Here is a 23,109-nt window from a genome sequence, read left to right as displayed (position 1 = left end):
TGCCCGGATGATTGTGGCAAAGCAGTGCCCTGCTCCACTTACATTTCAAAGAAGTGCCTCCAGCACACTCACAAAGGAACTTGACACCAGTTTTTTTTCTACCGTAGACTACTTGAAGCTTAGCAGGGGAAGGAGGGAATGTTCCAGAACCAGATGGGGTGTAGGATAGGGAATCCCTCCACTTTAAAGTTTGGCACCAGGTATAAGTATTGGACCTACTGAACCACTCCTGAGAACCTATGTGGACCTGTGGAAGACTCAGAAGGACTGCCCTGCAGCAAGAAGGACTCCCCTGCTGCTGTACTGCCTGAGGAAGGAAGTTTGGACCAGCTCCTTGAACCCAGAACAATCACAGTGACTGCAAGCCCTAGCCGGCTGGCCTCCTGTATGATCTTCACGGACATCACAAGCTCATAAGACCTGTCCGGCATCAGCCCAGACCCAACTGGACCCGACTGTGCCCTGTTGATGGCCTCTACTTGAATGAGTCCTGATCCTCAAAAGGTGCCCCCCAGGTCCTGGATCCTTGGCTGGCATTAGAGGATACTTTTCCTTGCCCAACTGTGTTTTCCGCCTGAACTGACACACTGCGATACAACTCGACGCAGAACCTCGCAGCTCCTTATCGGCAGCCTAATCAGAACTGAAGCAGCGCAATGCAACTCGATGCAGCATCTCATAGCTCCAGATCGGTGGCCCCATTGGAAACAACGTAACTCGACACAGAGCATCGCAGGACCTCGCCACTCAGGCCAAGCACAATCAGGGACACTGTCCAGCGGGCTGAAATCGAGCATGTACCCGAACCCCACTCCAATGTGGTTGAACTGAACTTGTAATTTGTCCTGGTCCAGTTCCACCAGATAACCACAGTTGGCGCTACTTTTCCTAAGACTTTGAAATTGCATATCTCCAATTGTACAGATTGGATTTTTATCCTACTGTGATCATTTTATTTATGAAAAATCACTCTATTTTTGTAAATTGGTATGGAATTTTTCCAGTGTGTTGAGTTTTCTCTTTGCTAATGTTCGAGTGATGCAAAAATACTTTACACATTGCTTTTAAGTTAAGCCTGACTGCTTTTGTGCCAAACTACCAGAAGGTTAAGCACTGGCTAATTTAGTAACTTTCTGTGGTTTACCCTGACAAGGATTGTGGTTATTGCTTGAGAAGGTTTTACCCCTCTCGACCAATAACCCAATTTCTCATACTTGTTCTTCTGACAGAGCCCTCTATCCACAGATTCCTCACCTTAGAATAGATACTCAAGCCTCACCTTTTCACAGGTGGTCTGATGCAGCGCGACGCAGCATCTCACAGCTTCCGATTGTCGGCCCCATTGGAACCAACATAACGATGCAGAGCAATGCAGGACCTCGCACCTCTCAGGCCAAGTACAACCAGGTAAACTGTCCAGCGAGCTAAAATCAGTCCTGTACTCAGACCATGCTCCACTGCGGTTGGCCAGAATTTACAATTTGTCCTGGACTGGCTCGACCAAATATCCACAGTTGGTGCTTCTTTTACTTAAGACTTTGAAATTGCATATATCTAGGCACATGGCAGATTGAAAGATATCCAAAACAGGAGCCCTGTGTGCTAATGCAGTAGTGGTGCCTTTGGCCTTGGTGAAGTGAGTTCGTAAGCCTTCGAAGGTTGCTTCTTTGCCAATGGATAATAGATCTTTATGCAGAGTACAATCCATCTGGAGATGGTGCGCTTCTGCACAACCTTGCCCTTCTTTCCTTCGGTGAACCCAATAAAAAGCTGACTGTTGATCCAGTAGTCTTTGGTATGATCAATATAAAACAACAAAGCTATTTTAGGGTATAAACAATTAAGTCTCCCCTCTTCCTTGGACGGATGAGGTCGAGCGGAGAATGTAGGCAAAGTGTTTCTCTGGCCAATGTGAAAAGGAGTGACAACTTTCAGAAGGAAAGAGGCACTCATCCTAAGACCGGCTTGTCATGGAAGAAGGGGGTGTATGCAGGCTGGACTGACAAAATACTGCAGTTCACTTAGCTTCCTGGCCAGTGTAATGGACACCATGAATACTGTTATCAAGGTCAAAAGCTACAGAGGAGGTTATGCAGGAACTCAAAGGGAGAACACATAAGAAAAGTAAGAATCAAAATGAGATCTCACTGGGGAGTCACAAAAGGAGTGGGTGGGAGAAAATGCTGCAAACATTTCAGAAACCAAGTAAAAAACTGGTGACCTAAAGAGGGAGGGTAGATTCGGCTGCCGCAAGAAAGCAGAGAAGGGAGATGAATAACCTTTAAGTGTGCCCAGAGCAAGGCCTTGCTGTGCTAAAGAAAGAGCAAATAACAAAAATGCAGCAAGAGGAGAAAAAAGGGGGCCCACATGGCATGAGAAACACCAAGCCTTAAACTTATCCCAACGGCAGACATAGACAGTTTTAGTAGATTAATTCCTCCCTGCCCAGACAACATCACAAACTTCCAGAGGGAGACTGACAACCCTAACTGTCACCCCCTAATCTCCATGTATGAAAATGGAGTATACACAAGTTTGAATGCAGGATCCCCCCTATTGCTGCAAGAGGAGATCCTTTTGAAGTGACAGACTGACTGGAGGATAGATGCTCATGCTAAGAAGTTCTGGAAACGAGACCCTTCATGCCCAATCCAGAACCACTAAGACAAGGTTCACAAACCTTTTCTGTAATAAGAGCTACATATGTTCAATAGAAATGATCCTGCGCTACTAATAATATTAGTATTATAACAGTTGTTAGACTTGGCATCCTTGGCGTTGTCTCTCCTAACCTTCTGCCTCTGTTTCCCAGGTTCTTGGTGTATGCTGGAGTTTGTTTCTGCTGTTTTCGATAATCTGGGCACTTTACCACTGCTATCCAGTGCTAAAGTGCAAGTGTTCATGTGTAAAATGTATGTGTAATTGGCTTTCCATGATTGGCATATTTGATTTACTAGTAAGGCCCTAGAACAGTGCACTATAGGTGCCCAGGGCCTGTAAATCACATGCTACTAGTGGGCCTGCAGCACTGCCTGTGACGCCCACATGATTAGCCCTGTAAACATGGCTCAGACCTGCCACTGCAGTGTCTGTGTGTGCAGTTTTAAACTGCCAATTCGACTTGTCAAGTGTACCCACTTGCCAGGCCTAAACCTTCCCTTTTCTTACATGTAAGACACTCCTAACGTAGGCCCTAGGTAGCCCCATGGGCAGGGTGCAGTGTATGTTTAAGGTAGGACATTTACTAATGTGTTTTATATGTCCTGACAGTGAAATACTGCCAAATTCGGTTTTCACTGTGCAAGGCCTATCCCTCTCATAGGTTAACATGGGGGCTGCCTTTAAATATTAAATATCTGGAAGCAGATAAAAATATGGAGTTTAGGGTCTCTGAACTCACAATTTAAAAATACATCTTTTAGGAAAGTTTGTTTTTAGATTGTGTGTTTGAAAATGCCACTTTTAGAAAGTAGGCATTTTCTTGCTTAAACCGTTCTGCGACTCTGCCTGTTTGTGGATTCTCTGTCTGGGTCAGTTTGACAGTTTGGCTGTTTGTACCTCTCCTCTAGACAGTGACACAAAGGGAGCTGGGGTGTAGCCTGCATATCCTGATGAGCCATCTGTGTTGGGAGAGAGGGGAGGATTGTTCACTCACACTTTAAAGGGCTGTGCCTGCCCTCACACAATGCAGTCTCCAAACCCCTGGTGTGTGCCTGGGGCCTGGCCTGGGCAAGGCAGGATCTTACAAACAAGAGACACTTTCCTCTGAAGTTTGCCTACTTCAAAGGCAGAAAGGAGTATAAGTAGTGGACCCAAAACCCCTGAAAATTAGATCACTTCTGGAATGAAGAGGAACCTCTGCCAAGGAGAGGAGCTGAGGAGAAGTGCTGCCCCTGCCTGTGACTGTGCTTTGTTGGGCTATCCTGCCGTTGCTGCTTCTGCCTGTGAAAGGGGACAAAGACTGGACTTTGTTGTGCATTCCTGCTTGAGAAGAATCTCCAAGGGCTTGAACTGAGCTTGTTGAAGTCTCAGGGCCATCAAAGACTTCCCCTGCCAGCACCTGGACTCTGCTGAGACTCCTGCCCTGCCAAGGGGTGCTCTATCCAGCCCATGGGCCCTTAAAAGGTGAAGCTGGCAGACAAGAACTGAAAATCCACGCACAGAACACCATGTGGGGAAGTTTCTGACGCACATTCCACAATGCGGCTGTAAGATGCGCTGCCAGCTTCGTGGCTGAAATCGACGCTTCACCTGCATCGCGGCTGGGAGATCGACGCAATGTGGCTGGAGAAACGACACGCAACACCGGCTTATGGAGGCTGATAATGACACAAACCCCATGCAGTGCAGTTTTTGAACACCGTGTGACCGGATTTTCCACGCATCGTTCCTGGGCGTCCAAGTCAAACCGACTCTGCGCGGACCCGAGGTGCCCATTCCAGAAATCGACACATCGCTCTCTTGCGAGGGAGAAAAACGACACATCGCCGACCCGACCGGAGAAGGAAACGACACACAGCCTCACTTGCAAGTAAGGAATCGATGCATCGCTGACTTTTCCAACACACGCTCGCCCGTGTAGCTTTATTTTTTAAGCTAACCAGGTACTTTATGTAACAACAGCATTCTCACTGTTTTCTAAGGATAAAGACTCTTATTCTTTTAAAAATTCATATCTTGACTTCTGTATGTTGGATTTTTGTCGTTTTGGTCTTGCTTTATTTAGATAAATATTACCTCTTCTTCTAAACCTGCATTGTGTCATTTTGTAGTGGTTCACTGTATTACTGGGTATGTTGGTACAAATACTTTACACATTGCTTCTGAAGTTAAGCCTGCCTGCTCGTGCCAAGCTACCAAGGAGGTGAGCGGTGTTTAACTGAGGGTGATTCTCCTTTACCCTGACTAGAGTGAGGGTCCTTGCTTGGACAGGAGGTAACCTGACTGCCAACCAAAGACCCTATTTCTAACAACAGTGAAGGCTATTTTATTGGCCACTATACACAAAATTACCAGCAGTGATCACCTGCATCAGGCAGGATTGCCAATAGTAACGTAAAAGACGCTATCAATTTTGAATGCCTGAAGTAATAAGCAACAATCATATCTATAATGACCCTGGCACCAAGTAATTAATATTAGTAGTACATTTTCTCAAGGCTGCATGGTATCTCACATATATCTGCTTTAAATATAACATGGAATTTAAACATTTTTTCTGAAAACATGGGCCTGGATGTTCCTGATCTTCTTGAGAACTCGGGGCAGGAGTAGTATCAGCCGAAAGGCGTACAGGAGTCCCAGTCGAGATGGAATGCGTCTTGAATGAGTGCCACTTTAAAAACTCCATCAAATAGAAGTGATGTCATGGTGCCTTCTCGACAATGGCAAATAGGTCTAACCACAAATCTCCCCAGTCTGTGAAGAGCCCTTGCACTATCTCCAGGTGTAGATGCAAGTCATTGACTGCTGAGTTTGTCCGCACTGGCATTCAGAGATTCCACGAGGTGTGGTCCTGACATTCCAGCCACGTCCAGAGGTGCATAGCCTCCTGGCACAGGGTCCACGACTCCACCCTGCCCTGTCTGCTGCAGTACCATGTGGCCTTGATGTTCTCAGTGAATGCCAGGACCAGCCTTCCTTTGATGGAGAGAATGAATGCGTTCAATTCCAAGCGAATCACTCTCAACTTCAGCAAGTTGATGTAGAGCTGAGACGCCACCAGAGACCAGAATCCACTGATCTCCACCTCTCTCTAGTGGCCACCCCAGCCCAGGAGTGATGTATCTGTAACCACTGTGAACTCTGGGTGGGGAAGGGAAATGGGTCTACTACCGACCCATTGCAGTTTTGTTAGTTCCTACTGCAGATCTTTCGCTATTCCCTCTGACATCTGGACAAGGTCAAAAAGATTTGCTGCGACAATTGGAACTTCCAGATCCCAATACAGCACCTGCATGTGCCTGTGGGCATATATGACCAGCAGTATGCAGGAGGGCAGAGACCTAGCAGCTTCAGAGTCAGTCTCACCGAAATCCAGGATAGAGGCTGAAACATCAGACAGCCTGAATTTCCTGGACTCTACAGTCCGGGGGATAGGCTCAGAACTGCACTGTGTCCAAAATGGCTCAGATAAAAGGAAGCATCCGAGAGAGAGTCAGGTCTCACTTCAGAAGGTTGATAGTGAATGCCAGCAAATGTAGCAAGTCCACCGAAGTTAGGACATAGGCGATGACTGCCTTGGGTGAGCCTGCCTTCAACAGCAAGTTGTCAACGTAGGGGAAGACTGGGACCCCATGACCTCAGCAGATGGGCTGCAACTACAGCCATCACTATTGTGAACACCTAACTGCAAATGTGTGTGGCCCACCATGAACCGCAGGTAACGCCTGTGGGCTGGCAGGACATGGTATCAAAATATGCATCCTGTCTCCAGGAACCCTGGAAGGCAAGACCTGAGCCAATATGAGCATCTTGAATTTCTCCTTTATCAAGAAGTAGTTGAGAGGGTGCAGGTCTAGTATAGGGAGCAAAGGACTCCATCCTTCTTGAGCACCAAGAAGTAGCAGGAATAACAACAATGCCCTACTTCTGATGAAGGCACCCTCTTGATGGCTCCCTCGGCCAGGACAGCCTGAACTTCCTTGCGAAGCAAACAGAGATGATCCTCAGTCAGCCGTTCTTGGGATGGCGGTAGGGGTGTAGGTATTTCCAAAAATGTTAGGGTGCAGCACTCCTGGATGATTTGAAGCACCGACTTGTTAAGTGTCATCGCCGATCGCTGTGCAGGTGGTGCCATATTATGCTGCCAACAGGATGGCTGTGCTGGATGGAGGACACAGTAAAGAGGTCTTGAAGCTGCAGCACCCCAAAGGGGCAGGGGACTGGACAGCACGCGGGGAATGGCTCCGGTGTCCTCAAAAGGGCTGGGCAGGCTGTTGGATTGGGTATGGCTGGTATTGCGGCACCCAAAATTACTCTTTCCACACTTGTGATAGGGTCAAAAAGATTGCTGCTGCAAACTGGTCAAAAGTGAAAAGCCAAGGGATCTGGCAGTAACTATGCTCTCACAAAAGCACTCGAGCAGCAAATCAGAGTTATCACCAAATAGGGAGGAGTCATCAAAGGGCATGTCCATCAGTAACGATTGGATATCACCAGAAAACTCAGTGGACCTTAACCAGGTGTGGCAACGCAGTGCCATCTTAGAAGCTATGGCTCTATCCAGGGAGTCTGTGGTGCACAGTCCGCACTAGATGGCAAACTTTGCTATATCCCAGCCATCCACCAGAGCTTGGTTGAGGATGGCAAGGCCTTCCTCGTGCTGCATGGGAAGTAGCTGCACAACTGAATCCCACAATGCATGGGAATAGGGGCTCAAGAGGCCTGCAATAATCACCGACTGCAGGGCAAGGCTGGCAGAATTAAAAAATGCCCTTCCCAAAGGTGTCTATCACCTTGGATTTCCTATCCAGTGGTGTGTAGGTAACACACTTGGGTTGAACTTAGCTGTTGAGGCCTGCATCATCAGGCTCTCAGGAGAGGAGTGATGGGAAAGGATCCTGAGCCTCAAGTGCGGGATGGTACCAACTGGTAATAATTCAGTGCACAGGAGCCCCTGCATATGTTTTCACTCAGGCCCCCAGGAGCACAACAATGATGGCTTCATTACAGGAGATGATAGGTACAGATGAACCCAACCCAGATTGAAGTACTTCAGTCAAGACATTATTCTTGACCTCGATGACTGACACCTGGCGATCAAGGACCTGTGCAGCCCTGCGCATCACAGTGGCAAAGGATGCCCCTTCCTCTGAAACCCTAACCCGGAGGGGAAACCATGCCAGTAAGTGGGGAGGTATCCAGGACAATGGGATCCCCCAGCTCCTCCGACCAGTTATCATCATCATCATCATCATCATCATAGGGGTCCTCCAAGGGACTGTATACCTCCTCTCCCTCATATTTTTCGAGAATGTAGGGATCAGTGGGAAAGTCCAGGGGATAGGATAGCCTGGAGGGCCCCGGCAGTGACGTCGAGTGGTACTGAGGTGTCATTGGATCGGTGTATGGGAAGATGATCAGCTCAATGTCAAGTGGCGCCAGGAAGGATGGAGCCATGGTGGGTGGAGCCACCCATGTCGGTGTGGATCCAGGGGTAGACCCAGACGGCCTAGCTGGTGTTGAGGGCGAACACGACAATGGTAATTCCGCTGGGGCACTTCTCGGCTCCGTGGGTCCAGAGGGCGCTTAGAGGAAGTCAGTGGCCCAAAGATGGCATGCATGGTGTTGTAGAACTCCTTTAACTGTACAGGTGTTGTTCCAGTTCCAGGAAACTTGGGGGAGTGCAGAGTGGGCAACGACATCGGCTCCGCAGGTGGACTGCCGGAGTGCGGCCTAGAAGCACAGTGTTTGCAGGGTGAAGTTTAAGAATGCTTTGACTTCTTTTTCTTGTGCTCCCTTGACTTGCCTGTCTTGAAGGAAGAAGCCTTTGAGTGAGAAGACTACAGTCAGTGAGAAAGACTCCAATAATGGTCCTGTGAGCAACCCTGAGAATGGGACCGAAAAATGCACGGCGCCTTCTTCTGCCGCTGTTGGAAATGGCCTTCTTTACTGGGTGATCCACAAACTTTTTGCCGTCGTCCTCCTACTTTTGCTGGCTTTTTTTGCTTTTGTTGGCCTTGGAACTGCTTGCCAGTGCTAACGTGCTTCTATTCTCACCCTAAAACATGGTTTAATTGGTTTATACTGAATTGGCATATTTAATTTACTTGTAAGTCCCCTGTAGAGTGGTATACCATGTCCCCATGGCCTGTAAATTAAATTCTTTCAGTGGGCCTGCAGCATTTATTGTGCCACCCACATGAGTAGCCCTGTAACACTTGGCCCAGGCCTGTCATTGTAGCCTGAACGCAGTGTCCCACTGCAATGTTGACTTGGCATTTAAAACCCCTTGCCAAACCTTAAACTCGCCTTTTATTACATCTAGGTCACCCCTAAGGTAGGCCCTAGGTAGCCCGTAGGGCAGTCTGTGTGTGTAATTAAAAGGTAGGACATGCACTTTTAGGCTTTACATGCCGTGGTAGTGAAAAACTCCCTAATCAGTTTTTCACTACTGTGAGGCCTACCCCTCCAATAGGATAACATTGGGATATTCCTTATTCTATTTAATAAGCTGTAGTTCCTAAATGAGAGGAGGTAGATATGTCATGTTTGGTACCTATGAACTTGTAATGATATACCCTCTTTAATGATAAAGTTGAATTTATAGTTGCAAGTTTGAAAATGCCACTCTTAGAAAGTTGGCATTTTCCTGCCCTTTGCCCTCTGCACCTGCAGCCTGTGTAACTGACAGTTAGAACTTTGTGAATTCTTCCCAGATAGTCACACAACAGTGCGATTGGCAGATCCTGAACAGCCCATCAACTAGCAGGATGGAGGAAGGGGAGTGGATGGAGAGGGTGCACAGCTGAGCACAGCCCCACTTGCACCTGAATAGGCTGTGTCCTTTCTACTCACAATAGGCTCAATGACCCTGTATTGTCAGTGCAGCTAGCCTGGAGCCAGGGCAGGGGAGGCAGGAAACTGCCAGAACATCAAAGAACCTTTCTGGAAACTTCTCTCATCTTCTAGAAGCAGGGCACTCGGGTATAAAAATAGGGCTCTCAGACCCACTGTTCAGTTCACTGCTAGACCTGCGGAAGGACTCTCAGTTGACTGACTGTTGGTGTGATCTTGGCAGACTGCTGCTGTACCCGGAAAGACTGCTTTACTGCCTGGAGCCTGCCTTGAACCCTGAGAGGCCAGCTCTGCTGTGGAGCCCTGCAGCTTCACCCGCACCCAGGACTTCCAGATGTGACTCAGAGGACTAGTTTGCTGGCCTGCTGTTCAGAGACACAGGGACATAACAGGCTCCCACCACATTGAACCACACTTGGACCCAGCCTGAGTGAGTTCTGAACCCCCAAGAGGTCTCCATCCATTCCTGGACCCTTGGTTGTGGGGCTAAAGGTCCCCAGATGGCCATTTTACAAAACTGATGATGAACACAATTTGGCCAAAAAGTGCTCTGAGAACCAGGAGGAGACCAGGACCAACCTGCTCCCCTATCCACCCGAGGGGCATCTCCAGTCAGACTGACTTTGTGGCTTCTCCTACTATGTTCTTCTCTGCAGCAGCAAATCTGTTTCAGCGGTCCTTCACCAAAGGGATATCCAACCCCATGGAACTTTCTTTCCCCACAGCCTTCTGCTTCGTCTTGCTGAAGATTTTCGACTTCCATTTTGGTGACTAAGTCCCAAGGTAAAAATCTTCACTACAGCACTGCTCGACGACTATCCAATAATGGCCCCTCCTCGGATACTCCTACTGCCTTGTCCCTGTGAACTTCTATCTTCTCAGGTACTTTTATTCACAAAATTTCCAAGTCCAAAGGTAAGCGCTGACCAGGCCCAATCCACTTTATGAATCCGAACCTCCCTCCATCACTGTCAGCCTTAACTTTTGACTTTGCCCTGGTATTGATGTACCTGGTGTCCGCAGTTGGTGCTTTTCTCTTCTAAGTGCTATTTTGAACCCTAAACTTTAAAAATTCATAACCCCAGTTCTACTGAATGGATTTGTGTTGTGTTGGTGTCAATTCATCTATTAAAATGTACTCTATTTTTCTATATTGGTTTGGGATATTTCTTGTGTTGTGTTTTCACTTTATTACTGTTTGTTTGCTGCATAAGCATGTAAATGAGCTGTTCTTATAAAATCGTAAACCCATTTTTGAGACCATGCTAGAGAAGGGGGTTAGTGAGACAAGGTGCAGTGGGAGGACAATTGAAGGCATACAGTTTTAGAATCAGAAAGTACAAATTCACCAACCTTAGAACATTGAATCAGCAAATAGTGACAAATACTATGTGGTGGTTTAATCCGTCAGATATTTGTGTTAGAATGTGCTGTTTGTCAGAGTCTAACAAAATTTCAGCAGAGCAAGTTGTGTGAAGGAGACTGGCAAGCATTCGTTCTATGTTGCAGAAGTGCATCCTGTAGGAAATTGAGTTACTGGTTGAGGGGCGAAAGCATACTCAAGCAGCAACCACAATTATTGTCAGGGTGAAACACAAGCATCCCCAGATTAACCTGTGCTCAACCCTCTGGTACCTTGCCACAAAAGTAGTCAGGTTTAATTTAGAGGCAATGTGTAAAGTATTACGCAGCACTTCAAACAGTAATAAAGTGGAAAAATCCCACACCAATTTAGAAAAACGGAATAAAATATAATACATAATTTGACACCAAAACAACAAAAATTCAATTAGTAGAACCAGTGACATGCAATTGAAAAGGTTTTGAGGAAATCAGGCACTAAGAAGGAAAACAAAGCCAACCACGGTTATCTGGTCACAGTAGACCAGGTCCAAATCACACATTTAAGCTGCCCAAAATAGAGTATGGGTCAGATCCAGGACTGAGTTCAGTCTGCTGAAAAGTACCTTATGGCCTGGGTGTCAACATGTTGCGTTTTTGCATCAAACTGCGCAGGACGGCACCGAGGAGCCATGGACGAGGACCTGAGATGCGAGGTCCGGCGTCAAGCTGCCTTGCGCAGCGGCAGAGTTGATGCCCATTGACGAAGAGCTGTGATGCGAGGTCTGGTGTTGAGATGCATTGCACAGCCCGGGTCCACACAGGCGGGCTGGAGTCAGCAGGGCAACTTACAGCAGCAGAAGGGTCCTTGTGCAACAACAACAGGCCTTCAGCAGCAAAGCAGTTCTTGGTCAGTAACCAGGTCAACGGGCAGACTTCACAGCTGGGCAGTCCTTCTTTCTGGCACAGTCCACAGGTCTAGAGGTGATCTGAACAGTTGAGGCTAAGGGTCCGCTATTTATATCTGGTGCCTACTTTGAAGTTGGGGGAGATTCTAGAGTCCTTGCCCTACAGAAGTGTCTAGAATATTCTTCCTCCTTGTCCTGGCCTCAGCTTGTCTGGAGCACAAAAGACAATTGTAAAACCCTTTGTGAGTATGCTGAGACAGAGATTTTGTGATGTGCAAGAGTGGTAAATGACAGCTCTTCTCCCTCATTCTGACAGAGATGGCCGATCCTGACAACACTTATCCCTCTTTTGTCTCACTATCTGGGAGTAATACACAAAGACCAACTGCCAGCTACACCCAGCCATATGACCTATGACACATGCTACAGGCACCAAATGGTTAGAACAAAAATTTGCCAACTTTCTAAAAGTGGCATTTTCAGAATTGGCACTTAAAAACCAACTTTACAATAAAAGACAGGAATAAATTACAATTCTTTAGAGACTAAACTTGGTGTTCCTATCTGCTCCCAATTAAAGGTTACCACATATTAAATGTAGTAAGGTAACCCATTGTTATTCTATGAAAGAGATAGGCATTGCACATGTGAAAAACAAATTTGGGGGAACATGTATAACTTGAAAATACATGTCTACATTTTTAAACACACTGCGTCCTATCCTGTGGGCTGTTAAGGGCCTACCCTAGGGGTGACATATGTAATAAAACGGAAAGTTTAGGCCAGGAAAAAGGTTTATTTTACCATGTTGAAATGACAGCTCAAAACTGCACACATAGGGTGCAATGTTCAATAAGTGCTGCAGGATCACTAGCAGCATTTAATGTACAGGTCCTGGGTACAAGCAGTATCACTTTACTCAGGACTTGGAGGTAAAATAAATGTGCCAAGTGGGTGGAAGCCAGTGTTAGTGTGTTTTAGGCAGAGAGCACTAGCACTTTAGCACTGTTTGGCATTGGTAAAACGTACAAAGTCCTAAAGCTAGTTAAAATGAAGTCAGCAAAAATAGGAGGATTGAAGGCAAAAAGTTGGCCAAAACCTCCCCAAGAAGGTCTGAGTTTGTGATTAGTTGGGAATTTTTATGCTGGACTAGCCAAAACTCAACCTTTTTCTACACATATACAGACACATGCATGGCATAGGATTAAAACGATGGAACACAACCAAAGAATCAAGAGCTGAGCTTCTCCAACTACAGCACTAGCCGCAAACTGCGGTAGCTTCCTGCTGTCAGAAGATAAGCCTTTTCTCTACTTGAGGTCATATTTTTGGTAAATGTCTGATTTAAAGTACACAAACTTCTCTTTGATTGTCCTCTCCTCTGCTTGGCCGTAATCCAGTAGCCATCAAGCTAAGCAGAGCAGAGAAACTCATGATTCAGCACACTACTAACAAAGTGACCTAAGGAACACAAATAAATGTATTATGTATTATTTAGTCTTCCTTTGCTTTGGTATTTCTATAATTGGATATGCATCTTGGGCTTAACATGAACACACAGTTGTTAGACACATTAATGTCTGCATAACTCCTTGCTTCTGGAGAGCAATAACCTCTTATCTATCTGTTAGGTTTTAAGTCTCATTGCTTGAGAAAAACCACATTGCTCAGCATCATAGGAGAACATCTTAAACATTTATGACCAAAGGTAGGTCCTGTGCTCTGATCATCTTGGAACTCTTATATACCTTCCATACCACTGACCATAAAATGTTGCTTTATCACCTTACTATGCTTGCAAGAGGTGGCAGAACCACTCTCTCATTTCTTTCTTTAACAATTCTTCAGAGAAGGTCAAGTTAAACCCTTCTGTTTCTGATGTCACCACCAATCGTAGTCTGCCCATTTTAATTTCTACATGATCCTGCTAACCCAAACTTTGGAAGTTCACTACATTGCCCCCATATGTGTGTGGGGATAGCCACATAAAGTTTGCAGGAGTAACTGGGCACCATGAAAGCGTGGAAAACATGCCCAAAAGACATGCAGCACTTGAAAAAACTCAAGTTGCTCTGCCATAATGGTAAGATAAATGTGATCCTCAGCCTGGATCGAGTAGATCCTTTGCTCCAACCTTTAATTTGGCCATTCTCAATAAGCCTAAAAATAATAACACCATTATAAAAGACGTACAACCTGGAAGAGCTGTTTGATGGAGACGTTTCATGCTGACCACAAATCAAGCCAATCACTAAGAATGTGCTTTGTCATTGCGCATAGCCATATGGTATCCCCCACATGCTACTCCTCCCTCACAAGACAGTCCTGGTCCTGACAGTGGTCCACTGGTGACTAACTCACTGCAAATTCATTAACACAAGGTATCCTGCCCAAAACCAGGTGGTGTGGTTCATACTGTTCTTGAAATGCCAGGACTATAAAGTACCAGCTCTCAAATCACTGTCAGTCTTATTAGCCCACCCGTAACATCATTTTACTCAACCTTAACCTTCTTGTCACTCTTGAAGACTGATAAAAATAATTCACGGTCAATTGCTCTATATACATGGATTTCATCTACTAAGCAATCTAGCTCACTGAAAACTTAAAACTGAATTTCTGAAATTTGGAAAACATCCAAAAACTCATATCTTCTATTTCATTGTCAAGGCCTTACTACTTTTTTGTTTCTTAAATATTTTAATTCCCAGACAATCTAGTCTGACTCCTATAGATAAAGCAATGCTAAGTCCTCGCCCAACACCTCAGGTAGGGCTAGTGATGAAGCAGAAAATGAAGGTTTTCATTTATTGACGCTTAAACGTAGTGCTGCAATAATCATGTGTGACTTTAACCGAACTAATAAAGATTGTACGGGGACAAAATGTGCCCTTAGAGTAGTTCGCCAACATTTATGAGCGTGCTCTATATAACGTGATGTATTAGAATTGCACTAATCCGACATAATCATAAACGTGTGCTACGATTTGCTTGCTTGAAATGTTTTAGCTTAGCATTACTTTAGTGCAGGCTTCGGCCTAGTTGCCTGGTCTCACGGTTTAGATGCTCGTATTTTTCCAATGTGCTAATAAACGTGTATTTTTGCTTGAAGCTGTACTTTTCCACTGAGATCGTTCACATGCTTATCTTAAGGTTTCGTGCCAGCCTGGCATACTTCTCTCTTTCTTCCAAGGTCAATCTGCAGGTGCGGACAATGGAAGCTCTGAAAGTGAGTTAATTGGTATAAAATGTTGCAACTTGCGTACCCATCTCCAAGGATAATGTATGCATAAGTAAAAGCTTGAGAACTGTTGTTTTTGATTGGACAATTTGAAGTCAACCTATGAACCCTCCAATGGAAGACCCTACTGGATTTGAACTGTTGTCTATAAAACCCGAGTGCACGAGAAGAAAGTAGCCATTACCAGCTATTGCCCGACATTGCGTCATTCCGTAGCTATTATGGCCCACCTTGCTGCGACGCCATTTTGAAAGAGACTTGGATGCTTTCTCTAGTCGAGAGAAAGAGACTTTAAATAATTCTTGCCCTAGAGACTTTAACTTTAATCCCTTGCATGAAGTAGTAGTTTTACCTTGCCGCCGTGAGGCAATTGCCCCGTCCACCTTGCCCCTTTGCCCCGTCCCATGCTGATCGAAACGGTACCCATGCTGATCGAGAAACGGTACCTGTGAGACGAAGACTTCCTTGTATGCTGATCGTAATTGGTAAATATGAAAGGAAATTGTAAAATTGCATTGTGTTTCTTTTAGGTAACCAACTGCTGATTTTGATAAGACCCCTAGCTAGGAGTTTTCTAAATTTATGTTGCTAAATTGTTTTGCATGAAGTCCCACATGCCGATGCTAATTTGAGGTTAGATGAGGGTTCCTTTTGTTGCACGATGCAATTTGAGACCTTGTTATGCTGACTAAATGTATGCAATTAGTTCATTACAGATTATCGTATTAGTGATTTGCATTGCTATTATCGAATGCCTTGTTATTCAAATGCTACATAGATTGCACCTGTTTCGCCGCTATGGACAGCTATTAATGTTCATTTATGTTTATCATTTGGTGTTGAGACACATCTTTATTGTGCTAGCGTTGTTAATATAGGGAAATAAATTTACTAACTTTGAATAAACTGGTGTGGTTATTCCTGACTGAAAGGTCAGGGTTCGCCGAAATGTATTCTGGATTAATTGTTAAGTGTTATGTTGATCAGGGTATTGCTTATGTTCGTTATTGATTATTGATTTGATTAAATTGACTGAAAAAGGGTGGAGAGGGTCCCACTTAGTCAAAAGATTCATCGGCCTAAAGAGCGTCCAAACTACAGGTAAATTACTAGTACGGACCGCTCTATCAGTAGATGGTAGCAGAGGACGGTTTCGTCTTTTGGGACCCTGTACTCTTAAAGTACATGGTGTTGAATTAACGGTTACGCCCTTTGAGACCCCATTTGAGAAGTTGAATTAGATTTTTCTTGGGTAAAATAGATTGACAGAATGATGATGGGCTAGGTCCACCGCGACTTTCCCGGGATCTCGGAGCTTGCGAATGAAGAGAATGGAGGTGTGAGATCGGCGTTGGTGGTACTAGTGACGGTATGAGAGAAGTTAGGGTTTTGCGCTTGCACAGCTTATTGCCGCAAATTGTGTGAAAAGGTTGCGAGGATTTTAGAGGATAGCGGAGGTGCGACTCCGAGTGTAGAAGTAGAGAAGTCGTCGAACTTCATAGAAAATAGCGGAGGTGCGACTCCGAGTGTGAGAGTAGGGAAGTCGTCGAACTTCATGTGCGTGTGGCGCTTTGTGCAGAAAAAGGTCCACGTGGTTGTTGTTGTTGAGACGGGCCCTGCGAGGTCAAGAGACTCCGGAGTATGTTGTTTTATGTTGTGGTCTGGGCGGTTTAGTAGGTTGATCGGGCGTGGTCAACGAGTCGGTACGTGTGTTAAGGGAGTGAAAGAAACTTCGACTTCGGGCTTTGACAAAATTCTAAGTGCACTAGAATAGATCATTGACAAGTTGAGAGTAGGTCTGCGGGTCAGATTTGCTTGCGAAAGTGGGGACCGAGAAAGATGGAATAACTGCCGAGGCTAGTGAAAAGTCCCTAAGGTCCTGAAGCGACTGTGTTACCCTTCCTGTAGTAAACCGACAGATCTGTTTTAGTTTTTTTGGTAGCTCGCGATACATGCAAGAAGTTGTTACGAGAGGAGCTGAGTGAAGGAGGACTAGCCGCGAGGCTTTGTCAGCCGCAGTGTGTGTGAGTGTGACGTCACTAGGAGCCGCGCTGGGATAGGTTGGTTGCAGAGAAGGGTCGCGCACGGATTGGACGCAGTCCGTAGGACTCGATTGGAAGGGGAAAGGCAAGCGAAGAGTATTCCGGGAATTAAAGTCACCTATTGATTACAAACTTTGTGAAATAAAAGACGAGAAAATGAAATTTTTTAAAGCATTCAAGAGCGCGATGAAGGGGGAGTCTTACATTAAAGCGAGCGTAGGAGAGGAGACGCCGCCCGAAGGCACACCAGCTTACATTGTAATGGAGGAAAAGGGGGTAGCTCCGTGCCTTTGGCTAAAGCAATGGCACAAGCTGACAGAGAAACATGGGAGCGTAGCGTTCCCGATCCATGGGACATTCAATATAAGGATACTAGAGAATTTGAGATTCGCGATGTATGACATGAAGGTACCTCCAAGGCCAGCACAGTTTGAGGCTCTAGCGATTTGGGAACTGATGGCTAGACAGCAACAGCAAAATAAATTTGAGACCAGGATAAGAAAGGTAGAAAAGACACTAGCGGACGCTAGGTGGGATAATGCACAGAAGGTGTGGAGGTCAGATGTATTGCAGGGGATAAAATTGTTTCCCGCAATTACTAAGGAAGAAGAGGAGACAGGTAAGAAAGCTACCTGTAAGACAAACAGGAGGTGTTCCAAGGATAGAGAGGACGAGGAAAAGTTGAGAAGAGAGGAGGAGTTAGAGGATGAGGAGTTAATCATGCAATTGCTGAACGACCGTCCACCACCTTATGCGGAGAGTGGACAAGGTCCAAGTACCAGTTCTGCCCCTCCGGCACCGGTACAGAACAGTGAAACTCAGAGTTCAGGAGCATCATCGGGGTCTAAGGACCCGAGTTTACTGTTCACCCTGCAGATACCGCAGGTTAGGAGAATATATCCAGATGTGCCCATGTTGAAACCAACAGAAAATTATCAGCCGCAGATGCCAGGGTACTACAGCAGTGACAACAGTGCAGGGAGGATTTAAGATCCAACCGTAATGGGAGGACAGAATGGTCACAACCCAACACTGGCACAAGCTGAATCAACCCAGTTTTTGATGCCTCAAAAGCAGATGCAGGGGGGAAACGCACATGCTCAGATGACGGGGAGTCAGATGGGCATGCCGGCAATGATGACCCATAGTGTGGGAATGAACATGTCTCAGAACATGGGAAATGGACAGAACCCAGACGCGATATCACTACCCATTACTGTAGGTCCACCGGTACCTTTGTACAGTCAGCCTAATTTAGGTATGAGCGGTCAGGGATCAATGCTGCAGAATGGGACAGAAAGGAGGTGCATAGAAAACACTCCAGGGATAACTCCGATAGCGGTTCAGCCAAATGGATCTGGGTCCTTGATGGAGTTTAGTCCCATATGTGCTCAGTCAGCAGTGGTGAGGTCGAGTCCCCCACTGGTGATACCGCTGTCATCGAATACTGAAAAGTTGCTGCAACCATCAATGGCAGTCGATGTGAACGCTACACTGATGGGGTTGAATGCGCAACAGCTGACACAGTGGTTCAACAGTCTGAATTCCACACAAAGCTCAGCCAGTGGGAAGGGAGAAGATTATCTGAATAGGGTCAGGTTGAACATGGAGGCACAAGAATTGGTGGAAGGGACTATGGGTGTGAATAGGTTAGAGTCCTACTCGGAAGAAGAGCTGAGGTATCTATGTCCCAGGATTACGAGAGAAGTGAACAAAGTACATAAAAGCTTGCAGGAAATAGCTGACAAAAACGGGGTTGACATAGACAAGACAAAACACTTGAGCAGGAGCTACAGGTTGGATTTTGGGACCACAGACTTTGAACACATGAGGTCAGCAGGCATGAAGGCGCACCTTAGAGAATTGCTGCAGAGTGCACAAGTATGGAGGTGCTTAGACAAATGGGAAAGCAGATGGGTAAAGAGAAGGGAAAAGAGGAAAGACAGTGTCCCAGAGCTCAACGAGAAAAGACCACAGAGTAGTGATGCAGTAACCATGTTACCAATGAGGGAGACAGCAGGGGGAAAATTAATACATGTACCATGGCACAGAAGCGACATTCAGTCTTTTACGGATGATTTTTCTAAACTGAGAGAGAAACCGATTGAATGGTATCAACAGACTGACAGGTTTGTGAAGCTTGCAAAATGTCTCTGGGAAGACCTGAACACTCTCTTTGAGATTGTGGTTCCGGCAGATTTGTGGGAGGATTGCAAAAGAGCTGTAGGTTGGCCGACAAGTGAACCAGAGAGAGACAGGGATACGGGTGCACCATCACCTATGGTGATGAGCCTGTACTACAAGGTGATTGAGCATTTGAAGACGAAGGTGGCCGCGAAAAATGTGGATTGGCAGAAGATCGATCGAACTGCCCAAGAGGCTAAAGAGTCGATTCATAGTTACTATGAGAGGTTGTTGAAGGCGTTTAAGGACTACAGCGGCACGGAAACAATAGAGGCGAAGGACATGCTTCATTTTGTGTTTAGATTTGTGGAAGGGCTGAGACCAGAGATAAGTCAGATGATAAAGTCGCATTTAATTTGCTGGCAATCGAAACCGATTGATGAGGTGTTGAATTATGCGAAATACTGTAGCGACAAAATTGAAGTGAAACAGAAAAAGTTGAAGGAGAAAGTGATGATGATGCAACTTAAAGCAGCTCAGACAGGTCTGCAAGGTTTGCAAGGGTTGCAAGGGTTCCAACAGCAGGTACCGCAACCGCAGCTGCAGTTGCAGGGAAACATGGCGTTTCAGCCACAGGCCAGAGGCAGAGGCAGAGGAGGTTTTGTGAATAATGGTCCGGATTTGAACACTGTTGTGAATGGTGTGCAGGCAATGAAGAAGGTGATGCCGTGTCACGTGTGCGGAATTGTCGGTCATTGGAAACGCAAGTGCCCGATGGTGGTGCAGGAAGGTGCAGGTGCAGGTGTTGGTCAGCAAAACAATGATGTCAATGCATTTCAGACAATGAGGGGACCGAAAATGAGAGGTCCAAACCCAAATTTTCAGACCGTAAATCAGTTGCAGGGATTACAACCTATGCAGCCGCAGCAGATGCAGATGCCCCGTATGCAGATGACGCAAATGCAGCCAATGCAACAGCAGTTTCCTATGGTACCTAATCAGCAAATGCAAATACCCTTGGCACCAATGAGTCAGCAGCAAGTGATGGTTCCTCCACAGGTCTCGGGCCAGGTAATGAGTACAAATGGCACCGTACAACAGTTCCCACTACACAGTGAGAGTGGAATAAACAATGTATGGGAGAGTGAAAGTTCAGGAGAAGAAGGAGATTGTGTGCTTGCAGCATCCTTGGAAGTTGATCAAAAGGGTCCGTACGTGGAGGGAAGAGTAATGGGTCATCGTGTCTCATTCCTGGTTGACACAGGAGCAACACGTTCAACTGTTAAGAGCATTGAAGTACCAAATTTGCCACTCTCAGGGAGGACAGTTCAAGTGGTGGGAGTAGCAAACAGGCACCTGACGAACCCAATAACAGATCCGGTACCAGTCAGCATCGGTAACTATCAAGGGGTACATCAGTTTGTGGTATGTGACTCAAGCCCGATAGCACTGTTAGGGAGAGACTTGTTGTGCAAATTGGGTTGTTCGATTATGTGTTCGAACGAGGGAATAAAAATTCAGACGAGCAGTGATGGGGAAGAAGAGGACAGTGTAGAGGGGGATGAGATGGAAACTGTCGATGAAGATTATCCTCTGATTTGTCTGTTCCCGATGCTAACTGAAGAAGATATTCCGGCTGAATTACGGGAAAAAGTCGGAAAGGAAGTGTGGGATATGACAGGGAAAGAGGTGGGATTGATGAAAGGAGTGGAACCAGTGAAAGTGACTGTAAAGCCCAATGCAACTTTCCCCCAGACCCCACAATACCACATGGCACAAGACACCCTCATGAAAGTTGCCCAACTTATTGACGAATTTGTAAAGCAGGGAGTACTGAAAGAAGTGTTAAGCAGTCCATGTAATTCATCAATAATGGGACTAATAAAGCCGAGTGGAAAGGTCCGACTCGTGCAGGACTTGAGGAAAATAAATGACATCATAGTCAAATGCTGCCCTGTCGTACCAAACCCAGCTGTGATAATGTTTCAAGTCCCTTGCGATGCCGAGTGGTTCTCAGTCATTGACTTGTCACAAGCGTTCTTTTCGGTGCCTCTTCATGAGGACAGCCAATTTCTCTTTTGTTTCAAATTCTTAGACAGAGTGTACAGTTGGTGTCGAATTCCTCAAGGGTTTTCCGAGTCACCGTCAATCTTCAATCAAATTCTAAAGAAAGATTTGGAAGCATTAGAATTGCCATTCGAATCAACCCTAGTACAGTACATTGATGACTTACTGATTGCATCAAAGACAGAAAGTGGCTGCACAGCCGATACCATTGCTCTGTTGAACCATTTGGGAAGGAATGGACATAAGGTGTCTCCTTCCAAATTACAGTTCTGTCAGAAGACAGTGAAATATTTGGGTCACCAGATAGAGAAAGAGTCACGGAGAATAATAAAGGAAAGAATAACAAGTGTACTTCAAATGAGTCCACCAAAGACAAGGAGGGAGGTGAGGAAGTTTTTGGGAATGGTGGGCTATTGTCGCCAGTGGATTCCCAACTTCTCGACTTTAGCAAAGCCTTTACTGAAATTGACCCAGAAGGATGCCTTGGATCAAAATGAGCTGAAAGGAGATGAGATGGATGCTTTTGTTGAATTGAAAGAATGCATGTGCAGGGCTCCAGCTTTAGGTATGCCTGATTACACAAAGCCTTTCACATTGTTTTGTCATGAACGTGATGCATGTTCTTTGTCTGTCTTGACTCAAGCCCATGGTGGCATAAACAGACCAGTAGCGTATTTTTCAGCTACTTTGGATCCGGTCGCAGCAGCACTTCCAGGGTGTTTGCGCGCCGTAGCAGCAGTCGGTATCAGCCTCACTCAGAGTGAAGGAATAGTGATGGGACACCCAGTAACAGTCATGGTCCCTCACTCAGTTGAGATACTTTTGACCCGCTCCCGAACGCAACACATGACTGGAGCAAGACTCACAAGGTATGAAACGATAATTCTGGGCTCACCGAATGTGCAGCTGAAAAGGTGCACTACGTTGAATCCAGCAACCTTGCTTCCTGGTGAAAATGCTGAAATTGAGAACGATGAAGACGTCGAGCATGACTGCCTTCAGGTGACTGAATTTTGCACAAAACCTCGACCTGACATTAAGGATACTAAGCTTGATGAAAATGACCAAATTGTTTTCGTTGATGGTTCATGTCTAAGAGATGGGATCGGAATTTTGAAAGCAGGATATGCTGTATGTACTGTAACAGGTGTCTTGGAAGCGGGCTGGCTTCAAGGAGTCTATTCTGCACAAGTAGCAGAACTTGTAGCCCTTACAAGAGCATGTCAACTGTCTGCATTGATGAAAGTCACCATTTACACTGATAGTCAGTACGGGTTTGGGATTGTGCATGACTTTGGACAACTATGGTCACAGAGAGGTTTCCTGACTTCTTCAGGATCCCCAGTGAAAAATGGGGAAAGGATAAGGGAATTGTTACACGCCATTCAAATGCCAGCCGAAGTTGCAGTGGTAAAGTGTAGTGCTCATACGAAAGGACAAGACTATGTTTCCCTGGGAAATGCATATGCGGATCAAGTCGCAAGATTTTGTGCCTTGAACTGTATATTACTCAGAGATGAATGGAATTCGATAAGTGAACCAGAACTCGAACCAGCTGAAGCATTTGCCTTGAAGGTCGTAGATACAATAGATGAATTAAAAGCATTACAGAATAACGCCAGGGAGGATGAAAGAGATTCCTGGATTAAATCACAATGTATAAAGAGACCAGACGAGTTATGGGTTTCAAATGAGGGAAAATTTGTTTTGCCAAATAGTCTCTTATCACAGCTTGCGCGGTTCTATCATGGGCAAGCTCACCTAGGGAGAGATGCCATGATAAGATTGTTCAAAACTGATTGGTTTAACCCCAGATTTCGTCAAGCTGCAGAAGCAGTTTGCCATCGATGTGTCACTTGCCAGCAGA

The sequence above is a fragment of the Pleurodeles waltl genome, chromosome 5 (assembly GCF_031143425.1).
Source record: "Pleurodeles waltl isolate 20211129_DDA chromosome 5, aPleWal1.hap1.20221129, whole genome shotgun sequence".
NCBI lineage: Eukaryota > Metazoa > Chordata > Amphibia > Caudata > Salamandridae > Pleurodeles > Pleurodeles waltl.
This window is presented reverse-complemented; position numbering follows the sequence as displayed.